The sequence below is a fragment of the Amblyraja radiata genome, chromosome 8 (genome assembly GCF_010909765.2).
Source record: "Amblyraja radiata isolate CabotCenter1 chromosome 8, sAmbRad1.1.pri, whole genome shotgun sequence".
NCBI classification, from domain to species: Eukaryota; Metazoa; Chordata; class Chondrichthyes; order Rajiformes; family Rajidae; genus Amblyraja; species Amblyraja radiata.
In genome coordinates this window covers 25,252,284-25,269,225 of record NC_045963.1, presented here as the reverse complement: position 1 = coordinate 25,269,225, position 16,942 = coordinate 25,252,284, and the positions used below count along the sequence as shown (strand labels likewise).

At 44.7% G+C, this 16,942-nt stretch overlaps 1 protein-coding gene and 1 long non-coding RNA gene across 3 annotated transcripts in view; one reads left to right on the top strand and one right to left on the bottom strand.

Annotated features, from left to right (window-relative positions):
- LOC116975966 (neuroblast differentiation-associated protein AHNAK-like) overlaps window positions 1-3,333 on the bottom strand; it is a 30,209-nt gene extending 26,876 nt beyond the window's left edge. The window contains exon 1 of one of the 2 annotated variants that reach the window (XM_033025415.1): window positions 3,146-3,333. The gene's annotated coding sequence lies outside the window, so the exon portion shown is untranslated. The remainder of the gene's footprint in view (window positions 1-3,145) is intronic. The other variant, XM_033025416.1, reaches the window with a different exon arrangement.
- Window positions 1,969-16,134, top strand: LOC116975970. Its single transcript, XR_004412826.1, has 3 exons — window positions 1,969-1,979; window positions 5,393-5,396; window positions 15,953-16,134. It is a non-coding gene; the product is annotated as an uncharacterized LOC116975970 (long non-coding RNA).
- The last annotated feature ends 808 nt before the right edge of the window (window positions 16,135-16,942 follow it).

Here is a 16,942-nt window from a genome sequence, read left to right as displayed (position 1 = left end):
TCAGATGCTGCCTGGCCTGCCAAATTCATCCGGTACTTTGTGTTTTGCTCAAGTTTCCAGCATCTCCAGTCCCTTGTGCCTCCAACATGCAATTTAATATTAGCTGCACATTCTGCTCTGCTCATAATATTCAAGGGAACCAAATTGCAGAAGAGCATTCAGCACTTCAGGCAAAGGCTGGGTCCTAACCAATGCTGCTACTTGCCAAACCAGTAAGAAAACTATTTAATTATCAAAGTCATTCTCCATCTGTCCCACAAAGTGCCCTTTCTCACGTATATGTATAGTTATGTATATTCATTGGGAAGTCAGTTTGCAGGTAGCAGGGCAGACCCTTCGGGTCTGAAGAAGAGTCCCAACCCGAAACGTCACCTGTTCATTTTCTCTACAGATATTGCCTGACCTGCTGAGTTCAGTTCAGTCTAGTTTATTGTCATGTGCACCGAGGTTCAGTGAAAAGCTTTTGTTGTGTGCTAACCAGTCAGCAGAAAGACAATACATGATTACAATCAATCCATTTATGGTCCTTCAGCACTCTCTAGGGCTTTCCCATACTCATCCATCAAGATAATTGGCCAAAGTCCACTTAGTCCAATTCCCTTTGCTTTTATCCACTGGGGTCAGAAAGTTTATGCTAAATATCCTGTTTCATATAAGAAGCATGGATGTAGATGAAGAAGCAGTCATGCTTGGCCAGCTGGCTAAGATACGCCCCAGGTAATGGAACAGGAATACTTGATTTAAAGAGAGAGAGTGTGTGTGTGTGTGTGTGTGTGTGTCTTTGTGTGTGTGTCTTTGTGTGTGTGTGTGTGTGTCTGCGTGCGTGTGTGCGTCTGTGTGAGTGCGTCTGTGTGAGTGTGAGAATGTGTGTGAGTGTGTGTGTGTGTGTGCCTGCGTGTGTGTGCGCGTGTGTGTGTGAGTGTGAGAGAGAGTGTGCGTGTGTGTGTGAGTGTGTGTGTGTGTGTGTGTGAGAGAGTGTGTGTGTGTGTGAGAGAGTGTGTGTGTGTATATGTGAATGTGTGAGAGAGTGTGTGTGTGTGTGTGTGTGTGTGTGTGTGTGTGTGTGTGTGTGTGTGTGTGTGTGTGTGTGTGTGCGTGCGTGTGAGTGTGGTTTGCTTTGGGTAGGTGTGATATTGTTAAACATTAAAAGGAATGGCATGTATTGGTTGACCCTCAGGTTGGTTTTATTGTTTCCTGGCCTATTCCAGAAGTCTGAATTTTAAGTACCCCTATACTTATCCAGGTTATTTTTGGTTCGACTACATTTTATTAATGGTGCTATAACTTTTCAATCTCTCTTTGTCTCAAAACTAGCCAATTTGTACAGAAAAATGTAGAAATTAGAAACAGCAGAGGACACAAAGTGCTAGTGCAATTCAACGAGTCAGAAACTCTGTCTCAAAATGAAACGTCACCTATCCATGTTCTCCAGAGATGCTGCCAGATCCGCTGAGTTTAGTTTAAAGATATAGCGCGGAAACAGGCCCTTCTGCCTACCGAGTCCGCACCGACCAGCGATCCCCATTACATGAGCGCACACCACACATAAGGGAAACGTTACAATTTTTTTACTGAAGCCAATTAACCTACGGACCTGTACGTCTTTGGAATGTGGGAGGAAACTGGAGCTCCTGGGGAAAACCTACGTGGTCACAGGGAGAATATACAAACTCCGTGTAAACAGCATCCGTAGTCAGGATTGAACCTGGGTCTCCAGCGCTGTGAGGAAGCAACTCTGCCGCGTTTGCCGTATGGTCTAAACTTCTGGTCATTGTTCATAATTTCATAAATTATAGGAGCAAAATTAGGCCATTCGGCCCATCAAGTCTACTCCGCCGTTCAATCATGGCTGATCTATCTTTCCCTCTCAACCCCATTCTCCTGCCTCCTCCCCATAATGTTTGACACCGATACTAATCAAGAATCTGTCAATGTGCTCATTTATGATGCCATAAAAAGTGTCACTACTTCCAAAGGTAGTAATATTCTGTCGAAATTGTAAGCTTTGTATTCTTTTGTGATTTTACTCAAAATGAAAAGAGTGAAATTCTTTATGATGTTTTGTGTCACTAAAGGGCCTGTCCCACGAGCATGCGCCTGCATGCGGCAAGCGCGACCAAACCAGAAGCGGGGGCCGCGCAGAGGTCGAGTGAGTGACATGAAGTTCGAGCGAAGTCCGCGGGAAGTTCGCGCGTGACGTACGGCGTCGAGGCGGTTGCGGGCCGGCAGGCCGTTGCCGCGCGGAATTTTTAAACACGGTCAGTTTTTCGGAGCCCCGCCCGATGTCGGGACCAGCTCCGCACAACTCCATACGGCTCCGGCGATCGAAGTTGGACCGGCCCCGCGAGGCCGTATGGCTCAAGCGACCACGTTAGGTCGCGCTTGCCGCATGGAGTCACATGCTCATGGGACAGGCCCTTAACACATTGATATCTAGAGAACACATTTTTCATCTACCTGAGGATGCACAAGGATCAAATTGGCAGACTCAAGAGGAAACAAAAACAAAGTATCAAGTACTTGTCTTAAGTACTCAGTTGTACTAAGTAATACCAACACCTGTTAGTTTAACAATATAGTACTCGACCTCTTGCCGTGAGATTTACCCTACCATTAAACAATTTTGACAGTCTTTGGTAGTTTTGTAATGCAATCTCGATCAAAAATCTGATTGCTGAGTGAAGACATGCAGGATTATTTAGAGAAAAAAGACATAAAGTGTCGGAGTAACTCAGCGGGCAGGCAGCACCTCCAGGTGACATCTTGGGTCGGAACCCTTTTTCAAGATTATTTGCTTTCTATCTAAATCGATTGACAATTAACTAATTTCTGTCTGAAGAAGGGTCCCGATCCGAAACATCGGCTATCCATGTTCTCCAGAGATGCTTCCTGACCTTCTGAGTTACTCCAGCATTTTGTATAATTTCTGTACAGCCAGATCGCCATTTCAATTTGCAATATTAAATCTCCATCCAAACTTTGGCAGAGGAATCATATAGATAAACCTAGGCATGTTTATAGGCATTCCACCAAATGACAAGGGGTTCAATTAGTCTGGTACTAAGCCCAAGCCAGAACTAAAACAGTCCTAAGTTAAGATTTAAAAAAAAAATGTTTTGCACATTCACAAGAAAACACCGCTCACCTGCCAGCTATGTCTTGATACTTTAGTAGTTACTGACTGAAGTGAAATCAATGTTCCCCTGAAGTACAAGATATCGCTCGGTGTGTTCACTCTGTATTCAGCACGGTGTTGCTTCTCCCAGTGTAGCAGGTGTACTGGAGCAGTGACGCTCTACACCCGTTGTCTCTATCAACTTCTAAAGTCATCGGACAGGTTTATCAGAAAGTACACTGGGTAGGTGTGTTTTAAAATCCCCTCGAGGAGGGGCCTGGACGCATACACCGGTTTAGTCACTGAGCAATTCAACACAACACAGGCAGCCTGGAAACACAACATAACTTTGCCTACTCCCTTCTTCGTTTCCTGAGTTCACTTTAGCAAAGCTTATTGAGCTCTGCAATAACATTGCCAAAGTGGGTCATTTACAAAGTACCTGCTAGGGAAATTTCTGGCTCGAAGCATTTGTTACTCTTAAATAAACAACTGTTTCTACACTCCCTCATGGTTAGGGTAACTGAGCCCCACAAGCTGGAACAGTTCCAGATTCTATAGGGGGAAAGGAATCAGATGGGGACATTTCCCCTGATCATTATTTGAAATCACTGTGAGTATCAGGGGTATTTTGTTTAAAGATAAGTGTAAACAGTACTGAGTATGAGACTATTGAATATTAGTTTTAGTTTAGTTATTATTGTCACATGTACGGTCAGGCACGGAACTCGTAGTTTACAGCCTGCTTCTCCGCGCTGGCTGTAAACCTGGGCTGTCGTTCCTGTAAGTCCAGGCAGGGCTGTAGGTTAACCTGGCGGGGCAGGCAGAGTTGAGCTGGGTTTAGCTCTGCTTCACTGTGTTGGCTGTGGGCCTGGGAGTACCGCTCCCGTCTGACCCCAACGTCTCTGGCCACCCCCGGGGGGGGCACTCGGGTGGGGACGAGGATGGTCCAGTGGCGGTTCGGCAGCGATTGCAGCGCCGGAGAGCCGGGATCGATCCTGGCTGCGGATGAGGCGCAGGTCTGTGTCCAGGGCTACCGAGAGTATTTTGGCATGTTTCCCTCTTCCAATCACCGCGCTCTATCCTCAGTCCCACCCTCCCCCCCCCCTACTTCCGCCTCTGACCGACACCTCCCTCCTCCAATGATCGCTCTGAATTATCATGTCCTGCCCATTTGCCTGCTGACCGACGTCTCTCTTGTCAAATTGGCGCCCTCGATCAGTAGTCCCACCTCCACTGTCTCGCGGAAAGCGGAGATTTCACCGGGTTTTAAAATCCGGATTACAAAAAATGGGGGGGATCGTCCCCCACCTCTCAAAACTGGGGGAGGGGGCGTGTCCCCCCTGGCCCCCCCTGGCCCCCCCCCCGCGATTTCCGCCCCTGCATGTACCAAGGTACAGTCAAAAGCTTTTCTATTGCATGCTGTCCAGTCAAAGTAAAGACTATACATGATTACATTCAAGCCATCCGCAATGTACAGATACAGGATAAAGGGAAAGCATGTAGTGCAATTAAAGTCAAGTAAAATCTGATTAAAGATGGTTAAAGGTCTCCAATGAGGTAGATGGTTAGAACTGCTCTCTAGTTGTTGACAGAATAGTTAAGCCCCTGTCCCTCTGTACGAGGTAATTCAAGGGTTCTTCCGAGTTTTCCCCTGATTCGAATTTGGAGAATGTCCGTAGCGGGTCCGTAGGAGTTCGTAGATGTCTCGTAGCGGCTGGTAATGCTAACTGTAGGTATAAAAAGTAACAATTTTTTTCATCACGAGTATTTTTTTACTCGTGGACATTTTTTGCAGGGATGAAAAAACGTCACGAGTTACCAGATGTCCCGAGTACCTACCGTTAGCATTACAAGCCGCTACGAAACATCCACGAACTTCTACGGACCCGCTACGTGCATTCTCCGAGTTCGAATCAGGGGGAAACTCGGGAGAACTCTTGAATTACCTCGTACAGTGGGAGAGGGGCTTTAAGTTGCCTGATAACAGCCAGGAAGAAACTGTCCCTGAATCTGGAGGAATGCATTTTCAAACTTCTGTACGTCTTGCCTGATGGGAGAGGGAAGAAGAGGGAGTGGCCAGGATGAGACTAATCCTTGATTATGCTGGTGACCTTGCCAAGGCAGCGTAAAGTATAGATGAAGCCAATGAAAGGGAGATTAGTATGTGTGATGGTCTGGGCTACGTCCACAACACTCTGCAATTTCTTGTGGTCTTGAATGGAGCTGTTCCCAAACCATGCTGTGATACACCCGATAAAATGCTTTCTACAGCAGATCTGTAGAAGTTGGTGAGGGCTGTTGAGGACATGCTGAACCTGCTAAGCTTTCTAAGGAAGTAGAGGCATTGGTGTGCTTTCTTGGTTCGTTGCTTCAATGTGGCTAGTCCAGGACAAATTGCTGGAGATATTTATTCCAAAGAACTTGAAGCTATTGATTCGGCGTCATCAATGTATATTGGGATGTGTGTACCGTTTTGCTTCCTGAAGTCAATCACAATCTCTTTGGTTTTGCTGAAACTGATAGAGAACATATGAAGAGATTTTGTTTTGTGCATATTTTTAATTCTGAATGAAGTTTATTTTTGAAATGTAAAAAATTATTTGAAATCAGTGGGTAGATGCTAATTGCAGCGATGTGGGGCTGAAGACAAATATTAGAAAAGATCTTATTGAATGACAGCAAAACACAAATTGCTGAAGTAACTCAGCGGGTCAGGCAGCATCTGTGGAGGGAAATGAACAGGCTATGTTTCAGTACTCCAACAAGAATTTTATTTTTGAAATCCATGAGGATATTCATTACTGATTTTTTTAAATTCTATATTGGATGTGGTGTAAGGAATGAGCTGCCAGAGGAGGGAGTTGAGACACATATAATAACAACATTTAAAAGCATCCCCCTTCCCATCAGAACTGTCCCCTCCATCAACTCCTTTAAGTCAAGACTAAAATCTTATCTATACTCCCAAGCCTTTCCTGACGCCCACTGAGCGAGGGCTATATGTATATATGTATGTAGTTTGTTTGTTTATACTATTCTTATAACAAATGTAAAGCACTTTGGCCAACCAGAGTTGTTTTTTTAAATGTGCTATATAAACAAATGTGACTTGACTTGACTTGACTTGGACGGGTACATGGATAGAAAAGGTTTAGAGAGATAGAACATAGAACAGTACAGCACAATAAAAGGCCATTCGGCCCACAATATCTGTGCCAAACACGATGCCAAAACCAACTCTTACCTTCAGGGATATGGGGCAAATGCGGGCAAACTAGCTTAGATGGGGCATCTTGGTCAGCATGGACGATTTGTGCTAAAGGGCCTGTTTCCTTGCGGTATGATTCAATGATTTTGCTTCTACCAATATTATGGTCCAAAGTTCCCACACACATAACGTTACCCAACTGCCAATTCCCTGATACCACGGCTTCCTCTAAAGAATTATTCAACGTGAGTAAAAGTTCCTCTGTTATTTCTGTTAAATCTGGGTGTTCTTTGGTCATCTGCCAATCTACATCAGAAAACAGCATAAATTATTTTTTGCCCTTAGCTTGGATCAAAGGAAACTGAGCCTAATTACGCGGACAGTTTTTGATGCTGGAAGGGTATCTTACCAAAACCCAAATCAAATTGGAAACTTAATGTCCGTCAGGGAATGTTGCAGACTGGCCCACACCAGACTGCAGGAGTACGTTCTGAGGGACGCAGTGAAACTTGGTGCAGCCAACGCCAAGGCTCTGCGGGGTAGGACCACAGTCTTGGGTTCTTCCACTGCTGATATAGTGAGGCAACCCCTCAAACAAGGAAGGAACATCACCTGAGGGGGCCACATGAGTGGCAAGGATACAGCGCCAGAGACCTGAGTTCAATACTGACTATGGGTGCTGACTGCATGGAGTTTGTATGTCTGTCCTTTGACCGTGTGGGTTTTCTCTGGGTGCTCGGTTTCCTCCCACATTCCAAAGACACACAGGTTTGTAGATTAATTGGCTTCTGTAAATCGTCCTTGGTCTGCAGGATAGAACTAGTCAGATTCAGATTCAATTTTAATTGTCATTGTCAGTGTACAGTACAGAGACAACGAAATGCATTGTGCGAGGGACTGCTGGTCGGCGGGGATTCGGTGGACAGAAGGGCCTGTTTCCATGCTGTATCTCTAAACTAAACCAAACCAAACTGAACTACTGAGTATGACACCATTGAATATGTAGACATGGAGAATGTCTGAGGAGTTTTTGCAGTTCTTAGATTTTTTTAACATAAAAAAAGTTTATTTTGGAGGAATCAAATACACCTTGTAGTTCTGCAGTACATTGGGTTTTTTGTCTTGTGATTCAACTGAAATAGTATCTCTGCATCCTACCAACACTCTCCTCCCGCTCCCCCACATTCTTCTTGCTCCACCTGTTTGTTTCAGTGCTGTGGAATGTGTCCACTTCACAAGCGATGTGGTGCTAAAAAAAACAAATTGCGAGCAGGCATTGATCAGATCTCAGATTGCAGGCAGTATTCTCACTGCATTCCTGGGGGAGAGGGTGGGAGCTGGGAAGGCAATGCCAGTAATTACAAAAACAAAGAACTGCAGATACTGGTTTATACCAATGATCGACACAAAATGCTGGAGTAACTCAGCGCGTCAGGCAGCATCCCTGGAGAAAAAAGACGAGTGACGTTTTGGACCGGGACCCTTCTTCAGACTGGAGATGGATCCCAACCCGACACTTCACCCGTCCTTTTTTCCAGAAATGCTGCGTGACCCACTTAGCTACTCCAGCACTTTGTGTCCATCGCCAGTAATTATAGGTTGTGTGTGCAGTCTTCCATTGCTGTACTCCCCTCCGAGCCCTCTGCACATTCTGCAGCCCTGGGGTGCCAATCAGTAGAGGATGCAAGTTCTGCGAGAAATCTGGGACAGCATTTCCAATAAACATCTCAGCGAAGACTCTTGCACATTCCAAGAACTCTATATTCCACGTGTCCATTTCTTCCAACTAAAACCACAGAGCTTCTGTGAGTGACTGTTATCTCAAAAAGTTTCATTTCACTTGCAGGTTGCAAATTTCAATTAGATATCCATTGAAAAGACGTCATAGAAGCACAAAAAAAGAAAGAGGGAATGAGATGAGAGAGAGAAAGAATGCAGGAGTACAGTGTAGATAAAAGAGATAGCTTTCAGAGGTGAGGCAGCATTCATGAGATAAGATTGTCCTTTAGCTGTCATCCACAATGATGAATTGCCAGATTTGTAATGGATGAACAGACATGGAACAACACAAAGTGCTGGAGTAACTTAGCAGGTCACACAACATCTCCGGAGGTTATGGATAGGTGATGTTTCAGGTCGGAACGCTTTGTGCACAAAAAGACACAAAGTGCTTTGAAAGTGCACACCCAGATTCGATCCTGACTACGTGTGCTGTTGTACGGAGTCTGTATGTTCTCCCTGGGACACTGTGGGTTTTCTCCGGATGCTACGGTTTCCTCCCACACTCCAAAGACGTGCAGGTTTGTTGGTTAATTGGCTTTGGTTAAAAAAAAGGAAATTGTCACTAGTGTGTAGGATAGGGCTAGTGTACGGGGTGATCGCTGGTCGGTGCGGATTCGGTGGGATGAAGGGTCTATTTCCACACTGTATCTCTGAAGTCTGCTGGAGTAACTCATCAGGTCAGGCAGCATTTCTGGAGAACATGGATAAGTGATGTTTTGGGTTGAGATACTTCTTCAGATTCAAGAAGGTTCCCGGTGGGAAAGGTCACCCATCCATGTTCTCCAGAGATGCTACCTGACCTGCTGAGTTACTCCAGCACTTAGTGTGTTGGTGGTGGACAAGTGACCTCAATCTGCTGAAATTCCTTCAATTCTAAAACACTTCCGACATATGCAGAGAAGCATACATGTGATAAGGGCCAAGTAAGTACCAAGACCTGAGAACTTCATCAGTCAGAGCATTGAGTGTAGAAGTTGGGAGGTCATGTTGCAGTTGTATAAGACCGTATTTAGAATATTGTGTTCAGTTCTGGGCACCATGTTATAGGAAAGATATTGTCAAGCTTGAAAGGGTTTAGAAAAGATTTATGAGGATGTTGCCAGGACTAGAGGGTGTGGGCTACAGGTAGAGGTTGAGTAGGCAGGGTCTCTATTCCATGGAGCACAGGAGGATGAGGGGGTATCTTATAGAGGTGTACAAAATCATGAGAGGAATAGATCGGGTAGATGCACACAGTCTCTTGCCCGAGTAGGGGAATCGAGGACCAGAGGACATAGGTTCAAGGTGAAGGGGAAAAGATTGAATAGGAATCCGAGGGGTAACTTTTTCACACAAAGGCTGGTGGGTGTATGGAACAAGCTGCCAGAGGAGGTCGATTAGGATATGGACCAAGCGCAGGCAAGTGGGACTAGTGTAGCTGGGTCATTGTTGGCCAGTGTGGGCAAGTTGGGCCAAAGGGCATGTTTCCACCCTGTATCCCTCTATGACTCTATAAATTAAAAGCTTCTGTAATTCTCCAAAACAAATAGGCCAGAAATTCATTCAACCACATCATGTTACTATACTGTAAATAATAATGCAAACTAATGCCACACCCAGCAACAGCAACTCAGTAGAGAATCCTGAACACACGACCTTGTCCTAAAGATAATTTTAAGTTGTATTGTTGCACAACAAATCTGCAATGACAGAAATGTTACCCAGAGCTGTTTAAAGATAGCAGAGTCAAGGGATATGGGGAGAAGGTAGGAATGGATTGTGGATGATCAGCCATGATCACAGTGAATGGCGGTGCTGGCTCGAAGGGACAAATGGCCTACTCCTACCCCTATTGTCAATTGTCCATTGTCTATTGTTTATTGAGACAGTAGAATTCCACTACAACAAACAAACTGCATTGGTAAAGGCGCTTGGAATCCTGACACGGTTAGCCTTTTTTTTGTTATGTCCTTACCTCACACTTGTCTTCCCATCTCATAGTCATAGAGTGATACAGTGTGGAAACAGGCACTTCGGCCCAACTTGCCCACACCAGCCAACATGTCCCAGCTACACGAGACTCACCTGCCCGCGTATGGTCCATATCCCTCCAAACCTGTCCTATCCATGTACCTGTCTAACTTGTTTTTTAAACATTGGGATAGTCCCAGCCTCAACTACCTCCTCTGGCAGCTTGTTCTATACACTTACCAACTTTTGTATGTAAAAAAGTTTCCTATCAGATATTTTCACCTTCACCTTAAACCTATGTCCTCGGGTCCTCGATTCACCTACTCTGGGCAAGAGACTCTGTGCATCTACCCGATCTATTCCTCTCATGATTTTATACACCTCTATAAGATCACCCCTCATCCTCCTGCGCTCCAAGGAATAGAGTCCCAGCCTACTCAAACTCTCCATATAGGTCAGACCCTCTAGTCCTGGCAACATCCTCCTAAGTCTTTTCTGTACCCTTTCCAGCTTGGCAACATCTTACCCAGAACTGTACACAATACTCTAAATGCAGCCTTACAACGTCTTATACAACTGCAACATGACCGCCCAACTTCTATACTCAATATTCTGACTGATGAAGGCCAATGTGCCAAAGGCCTTTTTGACCACCCTGTTTACCTGAGACTCCACCTTCAAGGAACCATGTACCTGCACTCCTATATCCCTCTTTTCTACAACACTACCCAGAGCCTGACTATTCACTGTGTAGGTCCAGCCTATGTTAGACTTCCCAAAATGCAACACCTCACATTTCTCTGCCAATCAACCCCACCCTCACCCCCTCACCTGTATCCATCCATCACTCCCCAGACCCTCTTCCAGCTTCGCCTTGGATAGGCACATGGATATCCAGGGAATGGAGGAATATGGGTTAGGTGCAGGCAGATAAGTGTTGGGTAGGAAGGAACTGCAGATGCTGGTTTACACCGAAGATAGACACAAAATGCTGGAGTAACTCAGTGGGACAGGCAGCATCTCTGGATAGAAGGAATGGGTGACATTTCGGGTCGGGACCCTTCTTCAGACTGAGAGTCAGGGGAGAGGGTGACACAGAGGTCAGGAAGTATAAGGTGTGAAAATGACACATCAAAGGGGATGAAGCTCAAGGAAAATGTAGAATATATCATTGTTAACTAGAAGTAGTCAATGAAGCATGCAGAGAGAACTTTTAATCAGGGGGACAGTCAAAGATTTGTCGGAGAACAAGGAGGGGGGGGGGGTGGAGAGAGATGGAAAACAAGGGTTACAATGCCCTTCATAATGTTTGGGACAAAGACTCATCATTTATTTATTTGCCTCTGTACTCCACAATTTGAGATTTGTAATAGGAAAAATCACATGTGGTTAAAGTGCACATTGTCAGATTTTAATAAAGGCCATTTTTGTACATTTTGGTTTCACCATGTAGAAATCACAGCAGTGTTTATACATAGTCCCCCCCATTTCAGGGCACATAATGTTTGTGACACAGCAATGTCATGTAAATGAAAGTAGTCGTGTTTAGTATTTTGTTGCATATCCTTTGCATGTAATGACTGCATGAAGTCTGCAATTTATGGGCATCACCAGTTGCTGGGTGTCTTCTCTGGTGATGCTCTGCCAGGCCTGTATTGCAGCCATCTTTAGCTTTTGGAGGGTAGTCCCCTTCAGTTTTCTCTTCAGTATATAAAAGGCATGCTCAATTGGGTTCAGATCGGGTGATTGACTTGGCCACTCAAGAATTTACCATTTTTTAGTTTTGAAAAACTCCTTTGTTACTTTAGCAGTATGTTTGGGATCATTGTCTTGCTGTAGAATGAACCGCCGGCCAATGCGTTTTGAGGCATTTGTTTGAACTTGAGCAGATAGGATGTGTCTATACACTTCAGAATTCATTATGCTACTACCATCAGCAGTTGTATCATCACCTTTCTATCCAAAGGAATATGTTCTACAGCTTTTAGTGTTATTCCTGAGCTTTTCCCATGCTTAGTTCTGTTGACCATTTGTTGCGTAGTGATGTCTTAGTTCCATCCAGTGCTAAGGTGAGAAAATGCAGGAGGAGGGAGGGGCACCTGAACAGGCAGCAGGCTACGTGTAGGTTTTGGATATAGGGAGGTCATGGGAATAAAGCTCATAATAGCCACAGTACAGGTGGTCGGAGGGAGGAGCACAGCAAGGTATTGTACTCCAGCAAGCCGAATCCTGGCAAGGAGGATCCCAGCAAGCCACGGCCGTATCTGATAGCAGGCCTGACTCAACCCGCTGGAAGACCCAGTCCCTCTCTGAAAGGAGAGAAAATATCTGCAGGTACTTTCTCACTATAACAGGAGAGCAGATGACCAAATTGTCAAAGGCAGAACGATAGTTCAGTTCAGTTTAGTTTAGTTCAGTTTAGTTTAGAGACCTGGTGGGGAGCCGTCGAGAACAAATGGGGACCCACCAGCAGCATAATCAAGGACTAGTCGCACCCAGGCCACTCCCTCTTCTCCCCTCTTCCTTCAGGCAAAAGCTATAGAAGTGTGAATACGCACACCTCCAGATTCAGGGACAGTCTTTTCCCAGCTGCTATCAGGCAACTGAATCATCCTCCCATAACCAGGGAGCAGTCCTGAACTACTATCTACCCCATTGATGACCCACAGACTATCTTTGATCAGACTTTACTGGCTTTATCTTACACTAAACGTTCCCTTATCATGTATCTATACACTGGCTCGATTGTAATCATGTATTGTCTTTCCGCAGACTGGCACCGTACCTCGGTATACGTGACAATAAACTAAAGTGAACTTGCCCCTGGTGTGTAGGGAGTAGATGCACAAGTGGGATAACATAGAACTCGTGTGAACGGGAGATCAATGGTGGGCATGGACTTGGTTGGCCGAAGGGCCTGTTTCCCTGCTGTATTTTTCAATCAATTGGGCAACAATTGGGCAAGAATGAATCCAATGTGCTTGAAAATCACTGTCAAACATACCTCAAATGTGAGTTGTGAACAAACAAAGGAAGTATTCTATACTATACAGAAGCTTTCCTAGTTTTGGATTGTTTAGATTAGTTTATTATTGTCACGTGTACCGAGATATAGTGAAAAGCTTTTTTGTATGTGCTATCCAGTCAACGAAATGACTGTAAATGATTACAATCAATCAGTGTACAGATACAGGACAAAGGAAATATCAGACTGGTCCTTGATTATGCTGCTGGCCTTTCTGAGGCAACCCCTAATCATGCTCAGTGAATGAAGAAGCTCTTAAATGGAGACACAAGGGAGTGCAGATGTTGATTTACAAAATAAGAAACAAATTGCTGGAGTAACTCAGCGGGTCAGGCTACATCTCTGGAGAACATAAATAGGCAACATTTCAGGTTGGGACCCAGTCTGAAGAAAAATCCTGACCTGAAATAGCACCTATCCTTGTTCCCTGAAGTAGCTTTTAAACGTTTGTCATTGTTGCAGGAAACATCCCAATTTGCACAAAACCTTATCTGAAAGGCAAAGTGATAATGTCTAGATTTTTATTTTGCAGTGTTGATTCGGGGATAATATTTGCCATGAGACTGGGGTAACTCCATTGCTATTTTTTAAATGCCATATAATCTGAACATTCGCCCAAAAGGCAAACAATTGCATTGGCTAAACAAATAGCATGGTCTACTCCTCTTCATTTTGATCAGTCTTGATTGTTATTCTCATATCTTTAGTGGGATACTTGAGCCCAAATTCTTCAGACCGAGAAACAAGTGTGTGCTATTGACTTAAGTTTGCTAATAAAAACTTTTGTGCAACCATTCCTGACATTGTCAATTTATTTTCATAGGTAGATCATGCAAGAAACAAAACAAGTTTGCTTAAGTTCCAAAAAAACACCATGAATGATTGGGCCTCTAAGTCCCAGTAGGATTCTCTTCTTGTAATTAATTTGAATTATAAACGCTGAGTTAGTCATAGAGTCATGCAGCACAGATTCCTCAGCCCATCCATGCCGACCAAGATGTCTCATCTATGCTAGTCCCACCTGCCCGCATGTGGCCCATATCCCTCCACACCTTTCCTCCCCATGTACTCATCCAAATGGTGTTTACATGCCTTATAGTACATGCCGCAACTACCTCCTCTGGCAGCTTGTTCCATATACCTACCACCCTGGGTGTAAAAAGTTACCTGTTGGTTTCCTAATAAATCTTTCCCCTTTCACCTTAAACTACTGCCCTCTGGTTCTTGATTCACCCTATTCTGGGTAATAGACACTATGTATTCATAAAAGTATCTGTGCATTAAACCCCAAAGACCTGTCTCTATGGAACCTAATGATCTTACGGATATGGATCACGTGCAGGCAGAGGAGATTTGTTTAACCTGACATCATGTTTGGCACAGACATTGTAGCCCAAAGGATCTGTTCATGTGCTGTGCTGTTCTATGGGAAGTGGTTGGCAATGCAAATGACTAGGAATGAAAGAGATTAGAAAATGTGGTGCACACTACCCAGCCCATCATGGGCACTGATGTCCCCACCATCGATGGGATCTATAGGAGGAGCTGACTCAAAAGGAAGCCAACATCATCAAGGACCCACATCACCCTGGCCACGTTCTCATTTCACTTATAGAAACATAGAAACATAGAAAATAGTTCGAGCCAGCACCGACATTCATCGTGATCATGGCTGATCATCCCCTATCAATAACCCGTGCCTGCCTTCTTCCCATATCCCTTGACTCCACTAGCCCCTAGAGCTCTATCTAACTCGCTCTTAAATTCATCCAGTGATTTGGCCTCCACTACCCTCTGTGGCAGGGAATTCCATAAATTCACAACTCTCTGGGTGAAAAGGTTTAGTCTCACCTCAGTCTTAAATGACCTCCCCTTTATTCTAAGACTGTGGCCCCTGGTTCTGGACTCACCCAACATTGGGAACATTTTTCCTGCATCTAGCTTGTCCAGTCCTTTTATAATTTTATATGTTTCTGCCATCGGGATGGAGGTGTATATGTTTGAAAACTGTAATGTCCAGCTTCAGGAACAGCTTCTTCTCAACGACTATCAGGCTATTGAACACGATGAACTCCAACTACAGGCCGAACTACAAACTGCCTCGGTTGCACTCGGGACTTTGAGCTTTGTTTTGTTTTGCACTATATTGGGTTTATTACGTTATCTATTCAGTGTTTGGAAACCTGTTATGATGCGGCAAGTAATAATTTCATTGTTCTGTTTCAGTACATGCAATAATTAAACACTCCTGACTCATGAATAAATTGTCTGAGGAAGTGGTGAAGGCAGACATTCTCACCATGTTTGACAGGTATCTCGACGTGCACTGGAATTGCTGAGGAATGGGAGGGTGCAGCCCAAAGATGGACTGCGGACAAAGATGGACTGACTAGATTACGGCCTAATGGATGTATGGGTGTTCCCGAAAGGCTCCTGAGTCCTACCGTCTTTCACATACATTATGAGTCATGCGTAAAAAAACTCGACTGCATTATTTGGCTCAGCTCCCTGATAATCTGCAGAACTAAATCCAGTCCCTTTTACTTAGAGTCATAGTCATAGAGTGATACAGTGTGGAAACAGGCCCTTCGGCCCAACTTACCCACACCGGCCAACAATGTCCCTGCTACACTAGTCCCACTTGCCTGCGCTTGGTTCATATCCCTCCAAACCAGTCCTATCCATGTACCTGTATAACTGTCCCTTAAACCATGGGATTGTCCCATCCTCAATACCTCCTCAGGCAGCTTGTTCCATACACCCACCGCCCTTTGTGTGAAAACGTTACCCCCTCGGATTTCTACTCAATCGTTTCCCCTTCACCTTGAACCTACGTGTTCTGGTCCTCCATTCCCCGACTCTGGGCAAGAGACTCTGTGCATCTACCCAATCTATTCCTCTCATGATTTTGTACACCTCTATAAGACCCCCCTCATCCTTCTACGCTTCATGGAATAGACCCAGCCTACTCTTCTCTCCCTATAGCTTGCACCCTCTAGCCCTGGCAACATCCTAGTAAATCTTTTCTGAACCCTTTAGAGCTTGACAATATCTTTCCTATAACAAGGTGTCCAGAACTGAACACAATATTCTAAATGCAGTCTCACCAACGTCTTATAAAACTGCAACTTCTATACTTAACACTTTGACCGATGAAGGTCAAAATGCCAAAAGCCATTTTGACCACCTTATCTATCTGTCCATGCACCTGTACTAGGTCCCTCTGCTGCACAACACTACCCAGAGGCCCACCATTTACTGTATAGGTCCTGCCCTTGTTCAACGTCCCAAAATGCAACACCTCACACTTCTCTGTATTAAATTCCGTCAACCATTACTCCGCCCACCTGGCCAATCGATCCAGATCCTGATGCAATCTTTCGCAACCATCTTCACTAGCTGCAAAACCACTCACTTGCAACTAAATGGAATAAGAGCAGTGAGAGCAGCCATCCAGCCCAACAACATTGCTTTTTTGTTGCTTGAACGCTTAAAAGATGTAGAGCATGCAAAGAGGCACGTCGACCCACCGAGATCATGCCGGCCATTGATCATCCATTCACACTCCTTCTATATTATCCCACTTTCTCATCCAATCCCTACACACATAGAAACATCGAAACATAGAAAATAGGTGCAGGAGTAGGCCATTCAGCCCTTCGAGCCTGCACCGCCATTCAATATGATCATGGCTGATCATCCAACTCAGTATCCTGTACCTGCCTTCTCTCCATACCCCCTGATCCCTTTAGCCACAAGGGCCACATCTAACTCCCTCTTAAATATAGCCAATGAACTGGCCTCAACTACCTTCTGTGGCAGAGAATTCCACAGATTCACCACTCTGTGTGAAAAATGT